Below are 20,546 nucleotides of genomic sequence, written 5' to 3'. Positions count from 1 at the left end.
CGGGCGCCACCAGCAGAGCCAAATCGGTCAGAGCGGCGCGGCCCCTGGAAGAGAGGGGGGCAGAGCTGCGGCGGGGCTGGCGGGGAAGTGGCTGCACCGCCCGCGGCGGGGGAGGGGAGGGGTGCGGAGGGGAGCGCCGCGCCCGCCCCGGCCCCATTACCAGCAGCCTCCATCCGAGGCCCGGGTTTGTCTCGGGGCCGGGGGTGGGGTTGGGGGGCGGTAGGGTGCAGTGCCCACTTCCCGAGACCCACCGGGTTAACGATCACTTGGGGGCAGGGCCGAGGTCTTCCCTAAGTTGGCAGCGTCGGGGTTAACCGGGAGTGAACTGGGGGCGGGATACTGGGAGGACGGGATCCCGAACACCCTTCCATCTCTCTTCCCCTCCTTTTGGCATCAGATTCTGGGAGGTCCAGAAAGGTCCAGTAATTCAGGGATGGGAGAAGTCAGACAGGGGCGCCCGGGACCCCAAATCCTCCCTACGGGAGAGCTTTGTGACAGTGCCCCGGCTTCATTTGACCAGGATGACAGAGGCCAGCCCAGAGAAGTGCCCCAACGGGGAGATGGAAGTTAAAGAAACTAAAGCAAATAGTGGTGAAGTTAGATCAGAGGAATAGGGGATCTTTTAAAGAAAAAAGAAGTGGGTGTTATTTCCCTGCAGGAAAGTCCTCTCAGGAGACCGTCTCCCAGAAACCGAGGCTTTGCCTGCAAACTGGGCAAGCGGTATGTCTGCTGGGACAGGTGCCATCTCTCTCAAGAGGCACAGGGACTCGCTCCTGGTCAGTCAGTCCCCTCCAGTCCTCTTCCTAACACCCAACGCCCACCCACTCACTGGTCTCTGCTCCTCTCTCTCCCTCCCAGCAAGGGAGACTGTTCTCCAACCAAAAGTTGCAATTAATGCTCTCATCATCATAAAGCAGACACATAACCCCAGCCCGGGGATCTAACCTGTGACCATCTCACCCGACAATGACTGCTCCCCTTTAACACAGAGGAGGAAATTAACTCTGTTCTAATTAGGTGAGTTTGCCACAGACACCAATTTTCATCTCGGTTTCAGAAAGTGTGATCATTTCAACTATTTTTGTTTCTCACCACCCTCCCCCATCCCTACTCTACTAACAAGTCAAGATCCTGCCAAGATTTCCTTGTAAATAAAACTGTCTGCCTGGTATGATTTTGAAAACAGCCTTCAGGAGGACAGAAGAGAGGCCTAACTTTGTGGAAAGGAGCCCAGAAGGACAAAAGGAAGCATGAGGCCCGAGGTCGGTGTCACTGCCTCCTCCCCACCTCCTGGTAGCATCTGCATGGCCAGTATGGGTGCTGGCTGTGTTACACTCAGGTCTCTGGGCCTGGACCAGTGGGCCAGCAAGCCTGGGGTGGGGTGAGGGGAAGAAGGGCTCAGTGGGGCATCAGCCACTCTGCTGAGATGCCCAGCAGGCTGGACAGTGTTCTGACCCCAGCTGCCCTTGGGTTTCTTTGCACCTCTTATCCACATATTGGACTCTGTCATCCCCTCTAGAAGGGGCCTTGGCAGACTCAGCTCAGTTCTCTGAACATTTACGGAGCTCTTCCTAAGTGCCAGTGACAGGACTTTGGGAATACAGAGATAAGTAGGTTCTGGACCCTGCCCTCCAGAAACCTTTTGGTTGGGGGTGACTGCCAGACAAGTCCAGGGGGTATGGAAATCCAAAGGACAGGGTCCTTGAAGGCCCAAGAAGACCTCCCAAAGGACGTCTCCAGAACCAGGCAAAGTGAGAAACCTAAGGGAAGGCATTCCAGGCAGAGGAAACACGGTGGGCAAAGGCGGGGCACGCTAAGCGGCCTGGTTTGGCAGGGGAACGACATGCAACCTGGTGTGGCAGGACGCGAGATCAGGTGTTTCATGTGAAGAGGCCGGCCTCTAAGGGATGGTTTGAAGGCTGTGAGTTTCATGAGAAAGGAGCTTGGACCCTACCTGAGGTCAAAGGGGAGCCACTGAAGGATTGTGAGCGCAAGAATCCTAATTTATCTTTTTTTATTTTAGTGTTTTTTATTTTTGAGAGACAGAAAGGGGCAGCATGAGCAGGGGAGGGTCAGAGACAGATGGAGACACAGAATCCGAAGCAGACTCCAGGCTCTGAGCTGTCAGCACAGAGCCCAACGTGGGGCTCGAACCCACGAACCGTGAGATCATGACCTAAGGCAAAGCCAGACGCTAACAGACTGAGCCATCCAGGCTCCAAGACTCTATTTTAAAAGATCCTTCTGACTGGAATATGGAAGATAGACAGGAGGAGGTTAGCTTGAGCACTGAAAGATGGAAATGCTGTCCCAGGAAGAGGTCACAAGTATAACCGCAATTAGGGGAGAGGGAGGATCTGAGAAGTATCCAGAAGGGCATCTTATTCCTCTGCCTGCCCTGGGAACATTTCACCCCCACCAAAAGTATCCTAGGAGAGAATTGCCAACCCCTAACCAGACTCTTCCCGTCAGGAGACTGCTTCTCTTTCCCTGGCCCTCACTGGAAGGGGAATGGCCATCTGGACTTGGACACAAGGTGTAGCATCCAATCTCCTCTGTGAACCTGAGGCCACACTCTCACCTTTTGCCTTCAGTGTTGCCTGAGCCTCGCCAGCCAGCCAGTCCATTTCACCCCTCAGTCCCAGGGAATCCACAGCTGGGTACAGCCCACTCCCCAGCGCCAGCAGCAGGACGAGCGGCCTGGGGCTCCTCTGAGGGATGGGAGTGGCCAAGCATAGCTTCTGTGCCACTCCAGACTAAGATAACCTAGGGACCAGCACATTCTGTGCCACCCTGGGGCCAGAGGAAGGAATGGGTATCGGTGCCTACTCACTTTCACTGAATGGCCGCCATGGGCCAGGCACTTGTAGATGCCTTGGAGTAATAACTGGACAGGGGCCCTGCCCTTAGAGAACCCTAAGTCTGGTGAGAAATGACAGCAAACAAGAGCTGATTGGCATTGATTGATACCCTGCTCTTCAGTTTGTAAGCACTCCACACCCATGACCTGTCTTCAAGTTCCTAACAAGACACTCTCAGTCGATACAGAACAGGATAAGAGCCTGGCGGAGAGCGGTTTGAGCTTTGAAGAGTCAAACTCAGTTCAGAGTTGGGCCTTGAAAGATGAGGCAGCTTTGGGGTGGGGGTGGAAGGGTACGACCACACCAAAGGGACAGAGACAGGAAAACCACAGACTGTTAAGAACAACTCAGTGGTTGAGCACAAAGTGGGGGTGGCCAGGGGTTGAGAACCGTGTCGCAGAAGTCCTTGAGTGCCAGGCTGAGGAGCTAGGACCTCGTTCGGTGGGTGATGGAGAAGCAGTGATAGCTTCTAGCTGGAGCCGCATTTTAGGGAGATTAAGTTGGCAGCAACTCAAGAGTGCAATTCAACTAACATTGCCATTATTTCCCAGACCCTGGCCGAGGTGCTGAGAATACAAAGGGAGTAAGACCCCAGGCCCTGGCCTCCTGGGAGAAAAATCAGATAATCCTCTGATTACAGCCTGGTGAGAAAAGGAAGGAGGGAAGAAGAGAGCTGTTTAGGGGCCGGGTCTCTAAGGCGCACCCACCAACAGAGGGAAGAGTGTAGTTTTAAGGATCTGAACCTGGGGGCTAGAACAATGTGTTGCCAGCCGTGGTGGGGATGGGAGTGGGGTGGGGGGAGTCAAAGGGAGCCCCTGGGAGGGGGAAGCCGGATGAGGGGAGCCAAGGAGTTGGTGGACAACATGAGCTAATGAGAAGCCGGAGAAGGAACATTAAGAGCTATAATTACTGCCCAAAGCAATTGGCAGTGCAGGGGTGGGGGGGTTGGGGCCTCTTCTCCAGCAACAGTTTCCCATTCGGAGGTCTCCCTCAGCCAGGCTTGCACCCCTCAAGGCCCTTTTCTCTCCCTAAAGCAAATCCAAACTGACCCTCGTGGTCCCCTCCCACCAGGCAGAGCCCCGATCTTCTGAGAAACCTGCAAACAGCTCCTGCCGTTGGCCTGCCGCAGCTGGCCTGCCTGAGATGAAGACATGAGTTATTTTTGACTGAGATCCAAGCCCCAGCCCTGAATTCTTTTGTCTTCCAGGAATCCCCCAGTCATGTTTGAAGCCTGCAAGTCCAAACAGCAGACACCGCTCAGGGAGGAGACCGCCACTTGGAATCCAACCACCCTCTATTCCAGCTCCTACATTCTTGCATTATTGCCCGCTGTCTTGGAGATCAAAAGCTCAACGCTGCTTTCCTTTCGTCTCTTCCTTTCTCACTCCCTCCAGGGCCCCCAATTTGCCGAGTCACTTAAATCATTACTGAAAGATGTCTAGGTTCACAGACACCAAACCCTTTCAAAGAGAGGCGTGGGCTCCCAAAAGTGAAGCTCGGAAAGGCACAGAGGAAACTCTCTCAGGTTCCAAAATGTAGCCAACCTCATGTTCGGGGGAACTCTAAGCTGCTTTGCTGGCTCTCAGCTTCCTTCTGTGCCATTTCTTTGGGGCTTGGCTGGTCCCCAGGGTGCCACTTCTGGCTCTCTTTGGGCCTCCCACACTCTGTGTGGCCTTTGGTTATGCAAGAGGTAAGTCTTGTCTCCTCGGTAAGCAGCCCATTCAATCACACGCACCTCTCTATGCCGCACACACCCTCCTCCCCAAAGCCCTTCCTTAACCCTGCAGCCCGAATGGACCACTTTTTCCTCTACTAAGTTTTATCTTCTTTATCCAAGAATATGTGTCCCTTGAAGGAGAGGATATGGCCTGTTCAATTTACATCCATCACAATGTGCAACATTGCACACCGTAGAAGCTGAACAAATGTCTGTTTAATGAAAAACAGAGCATGTCTGTTGGTATGACACGAAGTCTAATTACATAGTTATTACTCTCAGCCCCCAACAAGAAACGAGTTTCATGTTGTGGAGAAAAGATTTCTCTGCATAATAAAAATACAATTGTCTGCCTGCTGCCTTCCGTCAAAGCACTTCTACATTTGTCATTCCATTTCATCCTCAGAAAGCTGGCCTTTTGAGGGAAAGCAGAATAGATCCAATTGCCTCCAGTTTACAAATGGGGACACTAAAACCGCTGTGCTCGGAGGAGATGGGATTCTCCATTCCTTTCACCAAATGTCTTATTTTAAGAGCTGAGGTAGACACCTGGGTGGCTCAATTGGTTAAACGTCCAGGTCTTGATCTCAGGGTCGTGAGTTCGAGCCCTGGGTTGGGCTCCACACTGAGCATGAAGCCTACTTAAAAAGAGGAAAAAGATGGGGCGCCTGGGTGGCTCAGTCGGTTGAGCGTCCGACTTCAGCTCAGGTCGTGATTGCATGGTTCGTGGGTTTGAGCCCCGCATTGGGCTCTGTGCTGACAGCTGGCTCAGAGCGTCGAGCCTGCTTCTGATTCTGTGTCTCCCTCTCTCTCTGATCCTCCCCCTTTCACGCTCTGTGTGTGTGTCTCTCTCTCTCTCAAAAATAAATAAACATTAAAAAAATTTTTAAAGAATAAAAGAAGGAGAAAGGGAAAAAAAAAAGAGTCAAAGGAAAAAAATAACCCTAATGTGGTGCCATTGGCCCCTACTACTGCTTGCAATGACTTTCTCCCGGGGCAACCAGGCAGGGCTGAATCAGGGTGGCCAAGTGGGAGAGCTCGTCTAGCTGTGGGCTGGCATGGCACAGACATTGGGGGATGTCTTCGGCTTTAGAGAAAAAGCCACTGGTCTGTTTGCTTTGTTTCTCTTAAAGCACAGGTGCAAGCCCCTCCCAGAAGGAGGGGAGGGGCTGGCTCTCATTCACCTTGCACAGCACCGGGCTCCTACCAGGAGTCCAACAAGCTGTGCGGAGGGGAAGAAACGTGAAAAAGCGGCCACGAGGCCCATGGCGAGCCTTCCACTCGAGTGTGCACCCCATGAGGGCAAGGACTTGGTTTTGTTTGCTTACAGCCGTGTCTGTATCTCCTAGAACAGCTCCTGGCACATGGAAAGCTCTCAAAAAAGTATTTGCTCAGTGAATAGACCTGCCCTACTTATACTTCTCCAGGCCAAAGGAAGGCAAGCCAGAGGTCAGAATTCCTGGGAAGTCTGCCTCGCATCTGGCCTCATGGGGCTTCCTGGGCCTCCTCTGGGAAAGAATGTCATAATCCGGCACCTACTCCAGTGAGGGGCTGCAGTGAAGAGTGCCTGGGGGCCCGTGAGGCAAGCTTTCTGATGATGGGGACACAGCAGCGGCAGCCGCCGCCTGGGAACGCCAGGCAGGGGAGTGAGACAGTGGGCACTCAGATCTGCCTCCTCCATCTCTCAGCCGCACAGCCCAAGCGAGGCTGTGTGAGAACTTCTCCGTGCACATTGTAAATACCATCTGTCACACTGCCTGCCCAGACGCGGCCTTCCTCCCTGGAAGGGAAGCGTTCTTTATTATTTATGCAGAATGCACCCTACTTAAGTGCCGTGCCACCAGGAGAAGGAAAGGAAGGCCCAGAAGAGTCGAGGACTCCAGGAACCTGCCACCCGGGTAGCAGCTGGACTGGAGGGCTTGGCCATCGTCTCTCTGGGGGGCGGGGGGTGGTAAGTCTTACCTCTTCTGGGGATTAGGAGGCCTGCGTTCTCATTCTCGCTCTGCCATCAACTTGCTGCATGACCTGTAAATGCAGAGGTCAGACGAGATGAGATGTGACCTCTCTCCCAGCCCTGAAATACAGCTGGGTCATTGGACCTTTCTCCCTCCTGCCACCAGCCCATTCCAGCAAACCCTGTTTGCTCCCCAGCCTGGCTGGAAGGGGGAAATACAGAGCAGGATGTGCTTCCTAGTACTTGCGAGCAGGCCCAGGAGTCAGCAGACCTGGGTTCTTGTCCAAGCTCTGTCACTACTTGGCCATGTGACCCTGGGGACTAAGAGATTGCAGTAGGAGAATCCATCTTAAAATCCCATGATTTCCAACTTTCTATTCCATCCCCATGCCTATAAACCTCTTTGCAGACAGAAGCTGCAGACACAGAGATGAATGGGATGTAGTCACAGACCACAGTGAGCTCTAAGGCAGGTGGAGAGGACACGCTAAAAATTCCTACAGGTTTAGTGTGATAGGTACTGAGTAGAGATGTACGCGAAGTATGTGGTTGGCAGAAAGGGGGTCCAAGGAGGTGATGCTGGAGCTGGATCTGAAAAGACCAAGTAGGAGTTCACCAGGTTCAAGATGGAGGTACCGCACGTAGCAAAGCAGGAAAGTGTAAATCTGCATAGAAACTACCTACTCGGTGTTAAGTGATAGGGACATTCTGAGAGTCTTTGCAATGACTGTTTACTCTCCCACCCCTCTGGAACAATCCAGTACTCCCTGGATGGGGGTGAGGGGGCTTGCGACTGATGGCTCAGCCGGGCCTCCAAGTCCACGAGGCACAACAGTAAGCATATGAGAGGCTGATGAGAGTCTCCCCTTCCATCTCCCGCCTTTGTCTCTTCTCTGAAATAGAATCGGTGAAGCAGGCTGGAAATAGGGGGATGGCTCAAGTGGCCCCAAGGTGACCCACAATTTTTCCAGCCTTGCACACTATCAGGCTGGGTCAGAAGAGGAACGTGGTCCTGCGCAAAATGGGACCCTGAGGCTGGCAGTCAGGGTTCCTGGGCATCCTCCTGTGTGTGGCCAGAGCACATGATTTGTCCTACAGCTGTGGCAGCCTGTTGTGGCTCCTTGGGGAGCTGTCCAAGTCCTCTGCAGAGAGATGGAGTTAACCTGTCCCTTCTCCGTGAAGGACGTCCTGCAACGGAAATGCGCTCGATCTGGTTGCTGCAGCTGTGGTCTGCAGCTCACACGCCCGCTCTGCATACTCCGAAATACATGAGAACAGCAGAGAGGAAAATGCATGCGTCCAAGACCTCCGTTAGCTGCGAGCAGCCTCATAGGCTGCGAACCATGGCGTTAACCAGGCTCGGGGAGAACCTCTGAAGCACTGTAAGCATTCTGCTGGCTTGGCTCGCTGCAGCAATTTATACCCAAGGAAAAGGGGCGGCAAGTCAGGGAAATACCAGAAATGCTGATGGAACGAGCACATTTGCCAGATGGTTGCTGGGGCACAATTGTATTTGCAGAGGGACAGTCCGCAGAGGGAGGTCCTTTCCTCGGAGAGCAAAGGCACCGGCTGATGGCTCATTCATTATCCTAGGGCTCGTTTGGAGGAGGGCAGTGGCTTAAAGCACACCCACGCGTGTCCTCTTCCCAGAACCCTGCAGCTGTGATTGCCTGAGGTTGAAGTGGCGTTCGGGATTGGGCCTCTCCAAGCACTCCTGTGTTTCCTTAGACACCTGCCACCTGTATCTTCTTTCCCAGCTTAAGCCAGTTAGCTCACTTTCCCAGCTGCCAGCTGTCCTTCTCTCCTCTTAATGTATTTGACTGCATTTAGTCAATTACACAGCTTGGGCTCTTATGATGGGAGAGTTCAGCTGGGCTGCCAGCACTGGACTACGAGGCAGTAGGGACGAGGCTGGGGGCGGGGTGGCTAAGTGGGTTTGAAAATCTGAATAACTGGAAGGGCATCTCACATTATTTGCTACGTTAGCACAGAATGTTCACGAACTCATCGCCTTTGTTTGATAAGCCATGTGTCTGCCTGCGTCTTCCTCCATGAAAACTACAGGCTATCTCTGTCATGGCTTTTCTACATCTCCCAGGCAGGTTGGTGGTCATGGTCTGAGTCATGCAGATGTCCCCGAAAGCCTGGGTCATGGGGCAGGGGAGTGAGGCGGGTAGACAGAGTCCCAGCGATGCCCTGTTGCTGGTGGTCAGTGGGCTGCCCCCTGCAGATGGGGACCTGTAACTTCCATATTACATCATGACCTCCATAAGCACAGGAGGCCTTTGTAATTGCCTCACTTTCTCTATTTTCTGGGATCGTGCTGTCCGCGTGGTATCTAGGGGTTTAGTGGAAAACAGACATGCTTGTCTACAGACTTTCATTTGTATCTGGCAGGATAACCTTCACCGAGTTAGTTCACTTAGGCTCCCTGAGACTCAAGTTTCCTTGCATTTATAAGTTTTATTTTTAATTTTTTAATGTTTTAAATTTATTTTTGAGAGAGATAGAGACAGCATGAGCAGGGGAGGGTCAGAGAGAGAGGGTGACACAGAATCCAAAAACAGGCTCCAGGCTCCGAGCTGTCAGCACAGAGCCTGGCGTACACGGGGCTCGAACCCACAAACTGCGAGATCATGACCTGAGCCGAAGTCGGACGCTTAACCGACTGAGCCATCCAGGCGCCCCAACTTTCCTTGCATTTAAACGAAGCTAATATGACACATCTTGCTAGGATGTAGATAAAAAGGATGGGACAGTGCCTGGCATGGAGTAGCTCTCGGTAAGTAAGAATCCTTCCTCCTTCCCTCTTCCCCCTGGATACTCAATACATGGTGTTGAATAGATGAATAAATTATTTCAGAGATGAATACACGCAGGCATCTTTCTTGGATACATTCACATTCCAAAAAGCCCATATACTGCAGTTGTTTAAAAAAAAAAATCCAACGCCAAGTAACCAAATTTGTAGGTTACAGTAGGAGGCACCGCTCCGGTGGGGGGGTCTAACATGGTTTCCAACAGATGGAGAAATACCTCTGTTTGTTTTTAAAGACGAAAACAAAGAGACTACCTCGGGAAACAGTGCCACAGAACTTTGTATTTGACCTCTTTAATCCCTCCCTTTGACACAAGAGCCACACAGTTGGTGTCTCATAAATGCACACCACAGGTCTGGGCTTTGCTGAGTCTCCAAGTTGCCACTGGGATGGGGAATCACGTGAAGTCCTGGAGCCACAGTGTCCCCTAGTGGGGAAGACCGCCATAACACCCCGCAGAGCTGACCAAGACCCACAAAGGCCAAGTTTCCCTGCAGGGCCCAGGATCAGCCCCCTGGTGCAGTCACCAGCACAGTCTTCTTCATGACATCACAAACAACACATTCTCCAGGAAATGCTCTTCCGAATGCATTATGCAGACAGCCACTGCATCCACATTTGCTCCTTAAAATTCAGTAGGCATTAGTCAATTAATGGGGTCTAGGCAATGATTTCAGGGCGCTAACATCACACACACACACACACACACACACACACACACACAGAGACATTTGCTGCCTCCAACAGAAGCCCATAGCATCACTTTGAGGTATTCTTTAAAGGAATCTCTATGCCCAATGTGGAGCTTAAACCCATGACCCTGAGATCAAGGGTCACATGCTCTGCCAACAGAGCCAGCCAGGCACCGCAACCTATGATATATTTTTGCTACAGAATTGAACCTGAGCCTGATCAGATCTCTGAACCCAACCACCAATTTACAGGAAACAAATTGACAGTTCATAAATTAATAAATTTACAGAGGAATATATTGAAGGGCACCATGGGGAATGCAATCAGAAAAATCCAGACTGTGGAAAGCTCTATAGGAAAAATGACCTGCTTTCTTCAGCAATAAATTGCCGGGAAGAGAGGAAAGAGAACCTTTTCTGAGATACTGATTTAAACAAAGCGGGGGGTGGGGTGGGGGAGAAGCTTGTTTAGACAATTTGGGAACTCTGAACATTGTATATTTGATTTTAAGAAATTGTTCATTGTTTTTAAAGTGTGAAGATAGTGTTGTGGTTATTTTTTCACAGGTTCTCCATATTTTAGAGGTACACACTGAGATATTTTCAGATGAAATGATGTGCTGTCTGGAATTCACTGAAAATAATTTCAGAGTGGGTGGGGGCACGGAGGAAACGAGGCTGGGTACATTAACTGGGAAAGCTGGGTGAGGGATACATGAGGGTTCATTATATCATTTGCTTTGCTTTTGAAAATTATTGCTTTATATTTGAAAATTATCATAACCAAATGTAAAAAAAAAATCCTTACTGGAAAAAGTTTCAACCTTGCTTCTCCTCAAGAGTCCACCGATGACTCCTTTAAGAGCTTTGTTCTGGGGCACTTGGGTGGTTCAGTTGGTTAGATGTCTGACTTCAGCTCAGGTCACGTTCTCGTAGTTTGTGAGTTCGAGCCCCGCATTGGGCTCTCTGCTGTCAGCACGGAGCCTACTTCAGATATTGCATCCCCTTCTCTCTCTGCCCCTTCCCTGCTCTCTCTCTCAATCTCTCTCTCTCTCTCAAACATAAACAAACATTCTTAAATGTTTTTAAAAAAGGAACTTTGTTCTGCCGTCCCCAGGAGAAAACGGGAGCCTGCTCCTTGAAAACTTCTATAGGAGGAGGGACTGGAGATTGCATTCACCTGGCAGGTCTAACCAATACGGGCAGAAGCAGATGAACTGCTATGCTTTACAGATGCATTATTTGAAGGCACTTCTGTTCTTTTATTTCTTCCTGGTAACAGAGCAGGGAGGGGCTGGGAGCGGGGGCAGACCTTGTGAGGGACTACTTCGACAGGTGCTCGGGGAGGCCAGGGGCTCCCATGCTCTCGCTCTCTGCAGTCCCCAAAGGATGCGAACGACCCTCTCTCCTCAGCGATAACTTTTGACTTGCAACTTTCCAACCAAAGGCACTGGCCATCAGCAAGCGTCAGGTGGGTTCAGCACCTCCTGCCTCCTCGCTAACCCTCGGCCGCCAGCTTACATAAACACAGCTGTATCAGCAGCCCGCCAGCTGCCAGCTCTCCTGGAAGATATCCGGCACTTTTCCTATTCTGGCTAAAAATAAGTCCCAGGCTCTCATGGGTATCCGCAGGTGGTGTGCTCAATCTGCATGCCGAGTTCTCCTAGGCTGCTGTAGCTCAGAAGCAGGGAATTGCCTCTACCAAGTCTGCGGCAGAAACTCTGCTCCTTCTTCGGGAAATGGTCCCAAGTGAAATCAGAGTTGATAGGAGCTTCAGGTCTGTCCCTTAAGGCCTTTGCTGAATGGGTACTAGCCTCAAGTCATGGCAACTGACAGGGCACTGGTTCGAGGCCCAGTCCTGCTACTTAACTGTCCCGAGACGTGTGATTCCAACTCTGTTAGCCGAAGTTCTGTTACATTTATAGTGGGGACTGCGCCTCGTGGTTAAGAGAATTGAATGATGTGGAGAAAGGACGTGGGAAACAGCTCAATAGTATGTGTTAATTTCCCTGTTTTAATTTTTTTTAATGTTTATTTATTTATTTTGAGAGAGAAAGAGAGAGAATGGGTAGGGAAGGGGCAGAGAGAGACAGAGAATGGGGAGGGGAGGGGCAGAGAGAGAGAGAGAGAGAATGAGTAGGGGAGGGGCAGAGAGAGAGAGAGAGAGAGAGAGAAAGAGAATCCCAAGCAGGATCGCTGCTGCTCAAACTTACAAACTGTGAGGTCATAACCTGAGTTGAACTTAAAAGCCAGTCACTTGACTGGCTGAGCCACCCAGGGGCCCCTTTCTCCTTTTTATTAAACTCTTCCTCCATCCCCTGTGCGAGAGACTCTCACGTATTAGCTTAACAAGTATCTACTATGTGTCAAGTACTACTGTGTTAGGACCAGAAGGTAAAGCAGTGAACAAAACACATGAAAATTCTGCCCTTCCAGAGCTAACAGTGTTGAGGCCAACAACCAGCACAATTAATTAAATAAGAGTACAGTGTGTAAGGTGATGAGAAAAATAAAGCAAGGATTCAGGTAATACCTGAATGAAGAGACGGCAGTTTTTAAAATGGGGCGGAAGGGAAGATCTCCACAAGACATTTGAGTAAGGCCCTGAAGGAAGTAAGGGTTAAGGCATGTGGATATATGGGAGACGAGCATTTCTGGCAGAGTTAAAAGCAAGTGCAAAAGCCCTGGGGTGGAAGTAAGCCTCATCTATTTCAGGAATAGAAGGATGTCAGAGTAGACAGAGAGGCTTGAAGAGAGGAGATAAAATCAGAGAGGTAATGGATAAAGTCAGAGTAAGTCATGTAAGGCTTTGTCAGTCATTTTAAAAACTCTGACTTTTTGTCTGAATAAGATGAGAAGCCCCTGGAAAGTTCTGAGCCAAGGAGTAGCATGTTACATTTTAATGGACTCACTCTGGCTGTTAGGTTGACAGAAGCCTGAAGATAGGCAAAAGTAGAAGATGGGGAGATTTGAAGATGTAAAAGAAACCAAAATTGAATGTGTAGAGATGAACATTTCCAGGCATGTCTAGATGAGCAATACGCTAGATAAGATTAACAGAAGAGGAGCACCCGGGTGGCTCAGTCAGTCAAGCACCCAACTGTTGATTTCAGCTCAGGTCATGATCTCAAGTTCCTGGGATTGAGCCCCGTGTTGGGCTTTGTGTGACAGAGTGGAGCCTGCTTGGGATTCTCTCTCTCTGCCCTTCTCTCTCTCAGAATGAATAAGTAAACATTAAAGAAAAAGATTAATAGAAGGAAAAGAGAAGATTAGTGAACTTGAAGACACAGTAATAGGAACTATCTAAAATGAACTACACAGAGAGAAAAAGACTAAAAAAATTAATGGAGTCTCAGTGAACAGTGGGACAACTCGAGCACCCTAATATGTCTCTATTTATGTATGTTTGAAGCCCCAGGAAGAATAGGGAGCAGAAAAAAAGGATTTGAAGGAATGATGGTCAGCAGTTTTCCAGATTTGATCAAACCTATAAGCACACAGATGCAAGAACCTCAATGAACCCCAAGTGCAAGAAACATGAAGAAAAAGACGCAAAAGCACTTCTTAATCAACTGATTAAAACCAGTGATAAAGAGAAAAATCATGAAAGCAGCCTGAGGGAAGGACACATTCTACACATGGAAACAAAGATAAGGTGACAGCATATTTATCTCCATGCACAAGGCAAGCCAGAAGGCGGCGGGGGGGGGGGGGGGGGGGGGCAATATGTTTAAAATGCTGTGACCCTGGAATTCGTTACCCAGTGAAAATTTCTTTACAAAATGAAAGCGAAATAAAGACTTTCCAGACCTATAAGAGCTGAAAGCAGCAGTCACCAGCAGCAGACTGCACTATAGGAAATGGTGAAGAAAGACCTTCAGACAGAAGAAAAATGATATCAAACAGGCTCCATACAGAGGAACAAAGAACACCAGAAAAAATAGAGAGGTGCTTAACTACCTGTCTTTTTAAAATTTAAATGTCTTTAGGAAGGATGCCTGGCTGGTTCAGTCAGTAGAGCCTGCGACTCTTGATCTTGGGATCGTGAGTTTGGGGCCGGTGTTGGGCATAGAGATACTTAAATAGGGGCATCTGGGTGGCTCAGTCAGTTGAGCTTCCGACTCTTTAAAAAAAATTTTTTTTAATGTTTTATTTTTATCTTTGAGAGAAAGAGAGAGAGAGAGAGAGACAGCATGAGCAGGGGAGGGTCAGAGAGAGAGGGAGACACAGAATCTGAAGACAGGCCCCAGGCTCTGAGCTAGCAGTCAGCACAGAGCCCGGTGCAGGGCTCGAACCCACAAACCGTGAGATCATGACTTGAGCCTAAGTGAGACCCTTAACCAACTGAGCCACCCAGGCGCCCCAGAGCTTCCAACTCTGATTTTGGCTCAGGTTGTGATCTCACGATTCACAGGTTTGAGCCCCATGTTGAGCTCTGCACTGAGAGCATGGAGCCTGCTTCGGATCCTCTCTCTCTCTCTCTCTCTCTCTCTCTCTCTCTCTCTCTCTCTGCCCCTCCCCTGCTTGCTCACGCTCTTTCTCTCTCTCCCTCAAAATAAATGAACATTAAAAAATTTTTTTAATGTTTTTATTTTATTCTCGAGAGAGAGACAGAGTGCGAGCGGGGAGGGGCAGAGAAAGAGGGAGACAGAATCTGAAGCAGGATCTAGGCTCTGAGCTGTCAGCACAGAGCCTGATGTGGGGCTCGAGTTCATGGACCGTGAGATCATAACCTGAGCCGAAGTTGGATACCCAGCCGACTGAGCCACCCAGGTGCCCCTAAAAGTTTTTAAAATAAAATCTTAAAAAATATATAAAAATATATCTTTGAGAGATAATTAATTTCTTAAAACAAAAATAGTAACACTGAATCATGGGGCATATAACATATTTAAGAATAAGATATATATGACAATGGTAGCCCTAAGGCTAGGACAGAAGTATACAGTTATAAAATTTTATTTTTTGCTCTTGTTTCTTTTCCTTAGTACTGAAGGGTAATTAACGTAGAGTGTGACAGGAGTTTCCAGCATACAACATAATGATTGAACGATTCTATACAACACTCAGGGCTTACCACGATATGTGTAGTCATTATCTGTCACCGGAGGACGTTTTTACAGTCTTATTGACTACATTCCCTGTGCTGCATGTGTCCTCTCTATGACTTATTTACTTTATATCTGGGAGTTTGTACCTCTTAATCTCTTTTATCTATGTTGTCCGCAAGATTTTAATTTAGTATGTAGAGTGGTATATCACTTGAAGGTAGATGGAGATAAGCTAAAGCTATATACTATAAATCCTAAAGCAAGTGCTAAAATAAAGAGTTTCTGCTAGATTGGATATTAAAAAAACAACAACAACCAACCACAATTTAACTATATGCCATCTACAAGAAACTTACTTTAAATAAAAGGTAGGTTAAGGGTTGTGAGTTCAAGCCCCACATTGGGTGTAGAGGTTACTTAAAAATAAACTCTTGGTGCCCCTGGGTGGCTCCGTCGTTAAGCATCGACTTTGGCTCAGGTCACGATCTCACAGTCTGTTGGTTTGAGCCCTGCGTCAGGCTCTGTGCTGACAGCTCAGAGCCTGGAGCCTGATTCAGATTCTGTGTCTCCCTCTCTCTGCCTCCCCCGCTCAGTCTCTGTCTCTCTCTTTCTCAAAATAAAATAAAGACATAATAAAAAAAAATTTTTAAGTACAGGATTTTCCCTAGTAAAGTAGAGGGAGTTAGAAAATTAACTCTTAAAAAAAAAAAAGGAAAGGTGGGTTAAAAGTAAATACCAATTCTGCACAATTCTTTCCCAGATAACTGAAGAGGAGGGAACACTTTTTAACTAATTTTATGAAGCCAGCATTACCTGGACACCAAAACCAGAAAAAAAATTATAAGAAAGGAAAATGATGCACCAATATCCTTTATGAACATCGATTCAAACATTCTTACAATGTTGATAAATCAAATGTAATACATATATAGAGGAGAATACACTTGACCAAATGAGGTTAACCCTAGGAATACGAAGTATGCAACGCAAATCAGTGTAATTTACCACTTTATTGGACCAACACAAAACCACCCAGACAACAACACAATGATAATCTCAATAGATGTAGAAAATCATCTGACAAAATTCAACGTCTATTCATGATAAAAACTCCCGGGTGGTTTCCACCTTGAGACTAGACTTAATTCCAACAAAGGAAGAAGGAGAGACCAATTAGAGGCCTGGTACAGCAATCCCAGCTGGAGAAGGACCGCAGAGGTGGTGAGGAGTGGTTAGACTCTGGTTCTTCTGAAGGTAGTTCAAATAGGATTTGCTAATGGGATGGGTAGGGAGAAAGAGGAAGAAAGGAGCCAAAAAGGATGAGTCAAAGTTTTTGGTCTGAGCAGTTAGGAGAAAGTTGCAGTGGATAGTGATGGGAAGATGGTGGGATAGGACAAACCAGGAGTTTTATTTTGGACATGGTAAGTTGGAGATGTACATCCAAAATCCCCATTAAAATCTCTACTAGGCAGTTAGACATATAAATCTGGAGACAGAGACATATCATGTATAGGTTCCAGATTTGGGAGTCTTCCTATACATATACTTGGTGTTCAGATTCAGGAGAGCAGATGAAATCACCAGAAGTCTGAGAAAAGAGAAAAAAATGTCAAGGACTGTGGCCCTTTTATTAAGAGATCTAATGAAGGAGGAGAATTCGGCAAAGGAGATTCACAAAGAGTGGTCAATGATACAGAAAGGAAACCAGGGAAGTGTGGAAGCCAAGAAAAGAGAGTATTTCAAGAAGAAAATGTATCAAATGCTGCTGATGAGTGGAAGATGATGGCTGAGAACGGACCATTGAACCAGCCATGTGGAGGTCATTGGAAATCTGGACAAGAGCAGTTTCAGCACAATAGCGCAGGCAAAAAGCCTGATTAGAGTGCATTCAAGACAAAATAGGAAAACCAATCTTTCACAAACTGTTCCAAAAAAATAGAGGATGGAGCACTTCCCAAATTATTCTGTGAGGCCAGTAACACTCTGATACCAAAGCCAGACAAAAATATCACAAGAAAACTACAGATCAATGGGCCTTATCTTATAGATACAAACACCCTAAACAAAACTCTAGCAAACTGAATCCAACCTAAAGTCCTTTTTATATACAAATCCCACCATGAATAAGTAGGATTTATTGCAGAATTGCAAGATTGGTTCAACCTATAAAAATCAGTGTAAGGGGTGCTTCGGTGGCTCAGTTGGTCGAGTGTCCAACTCTTGATTTTGGCTCAGTTCACAACCTCATGGTTTGTGGGATGGAGGCCTGTGAGGGGCTTTGTGCTGACAGCACGGAGCCTGCTTGGGATTCTCTCTCTCTCTCTCTCTCTCTCTCTCTCTCTCTCTCTCTGCCCCTCCCCCTGCCTTTCTCTCAAATAAATAAACTTTAAAAAATGATGTAACACTTCATATTACTAGAATAGAGGATAAAACCCAAAATATTATTCAATAGATAAGAAAAAGCACTTGACAAAACCCAACAATCTTTCATAATGAAAACACTCAACTAAGAATAGAAGGGAATTTACTTAATCCAATAAAGGACATCTATAAAGAACCTGCAGCTAATAACTTGCTTAATGCTGAAAGGATGGAATATTTCCCCCCCAAAGCCAGGAATAAGAAAAGATGTCTGTTCTCATCATTTTTATTTAATACTGTAGAGGGACTCTAGCCAGGGCAATTAAGAAAGAAAAATAGGGGCACCGGCTGGCTCAGTCAGTTGAGCGGCCGACTTCGGCTCCAGTCATGATCTCACAGTCCTGCATTGGGCTGAGCCCTACATTGGGCTCAGTGCTGACAGCTCAGAGCCTGGAGCCTGCTTCAGATTCTGTGTTTCCCTCTCTCTGCCCATCCCCCACTTACTCTCGACAGAGAGTCTCTTTCTCAAGTTAAAATAAAGACATAAAAAATTTTTTTAAAAGAAAGCAAAATAAATGGAAGGAAGTTAGGTTGAAAAGGAAGAAGTAAAACTATTTCTGTACACAGATGACATGATCTTATATATAGAAGAGCTGAATGAATACAGGCAGACAGACAGACAGACACACAATGATTAGAGCTAGCAGTTGTAGGATATAAGATTAATATATAAAAATCAATTGCATGTCTATATACTGGCAGTGAATAATCTGAAAATAAAATTAAGAGAAGTATTTTAGGGGTGCATGCCTGGCTTAATCGGTAGAGCATATGACTCTTGATCTCAGGATTAAGAGTTTGAGCCCCATGTTGGGTGTTGAGATTACTTAAAAAAGAAACTTATGGGACACCTGGGTGACTCAGTCAGTTAAGCATCTAACTCCTGATTTCAGCTAGGTCATGATCTCATGGTTCATGGGATCGAACCCTTGTGTTGGGCTCTGCACTGACAATGGGGAGCCTGTTTGGGATTCTCTCCCTCTCTTTCTGCCCCTCCCGTGCTCATGATCTCTCTCTCTCTCTCTCTCCAAATAAATAAGTAAAAGCTTAAAAAAGAAACTTAAATGCTTCAAAGAAAATCAAGAAAATGAAAAGGCAACTCACAAAATGGGAGAAAACACTTGAAAATCATATGTGATAAAGGAGTAGTATTCAGAATATGTAATAGTAATAGCGTAGTAAAAAGAACATTTTTTTTTTTTATCTTTAACATGCTTTTTAAATATTTCACAGAAAGAATGTTAAATCCAGGCATATGGGAAAATCCACTCAAGGGCAGGAAACAGAGGTCTGGGGAGGACACCAGATGGGCTAGTGCTTGGCTTGTTCTTCAGTGTTCCTCAACCTCAATCTCAGCTGGTGAGATCTGGGAGGCAGGACCCACCACCGTCCCATGGCCTTGATTCTTGAGGCTTCTCTGTGAACTGGGGTCAGCCTGGGGCTGGGAGGAGGCTGCCATGGTGACACTCCCAGAGACACACCACTGATTGTCAGGAGACGCCCAAGCCCCACAGGGGCCACAGCATGGCCAGACTGACATGGACATTTCTTCAGTGTTTGTTCAAGTATGACACACTCTTCTGCAAAGAAACCAAGTTACCCTTATTTCCACGGCGCATCTTGCCTCCAGCATTGGCCACGCAAATCCAGAATCCCGGGTGCTAACAAGAAAAAAACAGCCCCCACCCCTACGCGATCCTGGCAGGGGGTTGGCGGCGGTGGAGGCGGGGGCGCGCTTCGGCGCGCAACTCATTTCCGGCAGCACCCCAAAAGGACATTTTTAAATAGGAAAAAGATTTGAACAGACATGTCTCTAATGAGGACATACAAATGACCGATAAGCACATGAAACGATGCTTAACGTCATTAGTCATTAGGAAAACACAAATTAAAACCACAATGACATGCCACTTCATACTCACTGGGATGGCGACCATAAGCAAGATGGAAATCACCAATGTTAACAGTGGGAAAAAATGGTGGGTATGTAAAATGTTGCAGCTGCTTTGGAAAACAGTCTGGTAGTTACTCCAAATTTTAAACATGAGGTAAAGCATGGCCCAGCAGTTCCACTCTTTTCTTTAAAAATTTTTTAAAAATGTTTTATTTATTTTTGATACAGAGAGAGACAGAGCAAGAGAAGGGGAGGGGCAGAGGGAGAGGGAGACACAGAATCCGAAGCAGACTCCAAGCTCTGAGCTGTCAGCACAGAGCCCAGCATGGGGCTCGAACCCATGAACATGAGATCATGACCTGAGCTGAAGTCAGAGGCTCAACCAACTGAGCCACCCAGGTGCCCCATCCACTCTTAAATATATACTCAAGAAAACTGAGGGGCGCCTGGGTGGTTCAGTCAGTTGGGCGTCCGGCTTCGGCTCAGGTCATGATCTCACAGTTCGTGGGTTCGAGCCCTGCATCGGGCTCTGTGCTGACAGCTAGCTCAGAGCCTGGAGCCTGCTTCGGATTCTATGTCTCCCTCTCTCTCTGACCCTCCCCTGCTCACGCTGTCTCTTTCTGTCTCTCAAAAATAAATAAAAAACTTTAAAAGAAAAAGAAAACTGAAAATATATGCCCACCCAAAAACTTGGGGACAAATATTCACAGTAGCATTATTTGTAATAACCAAAAGGTAGCAACAATCCTTAAATCCATCGACTGATAAATGGAAAAGCAAAATGTGGTATATCCATGCAATGAGATATTATTTGGCCATAAAAAGGAATGAAATCCTTAGACCCGCTATAACATGGATAAACCTTGAGAACCTGCTCGCCGAAAGAAGCCAGACACAGGTCATGTATTGTATGATCCCCTCTGTACGAAAGATTCAGAATAGGCAAATTCAGGAAGACGGAGAATAGACTAGTGTTGGCCAGGGGCTGGGGGACAGTGACTGCTAATGTGCTGTGGGGTTTCTTTTTGGGGTGATGAAATGTTCTCAGATTAGATCATAGTGATAGCTTCACAACTTTGTGAATATACACACCGAATCATACACTTTAAGAAGGTGAATTTTGTGGCATGTGAATTA

The sequence above is a fragment of the Suricata suricatta genome, chromosome 17, assembly GCF_006229205.1.
Source record: "Suricata suricatta isolate VVHF042 chromosome 17, meerkat_22Aug2017_6uvM2_HiC, whole genome shotgun sequence".
Lineage (NCBI taxonomy): Eukaryota > Metazoa > Chordata > Mammalia > Carnivora > Herpestidae > Suricata > Suricata suricatta.
Note: the sequence above shows the minus strand (reverse complement) of the source record.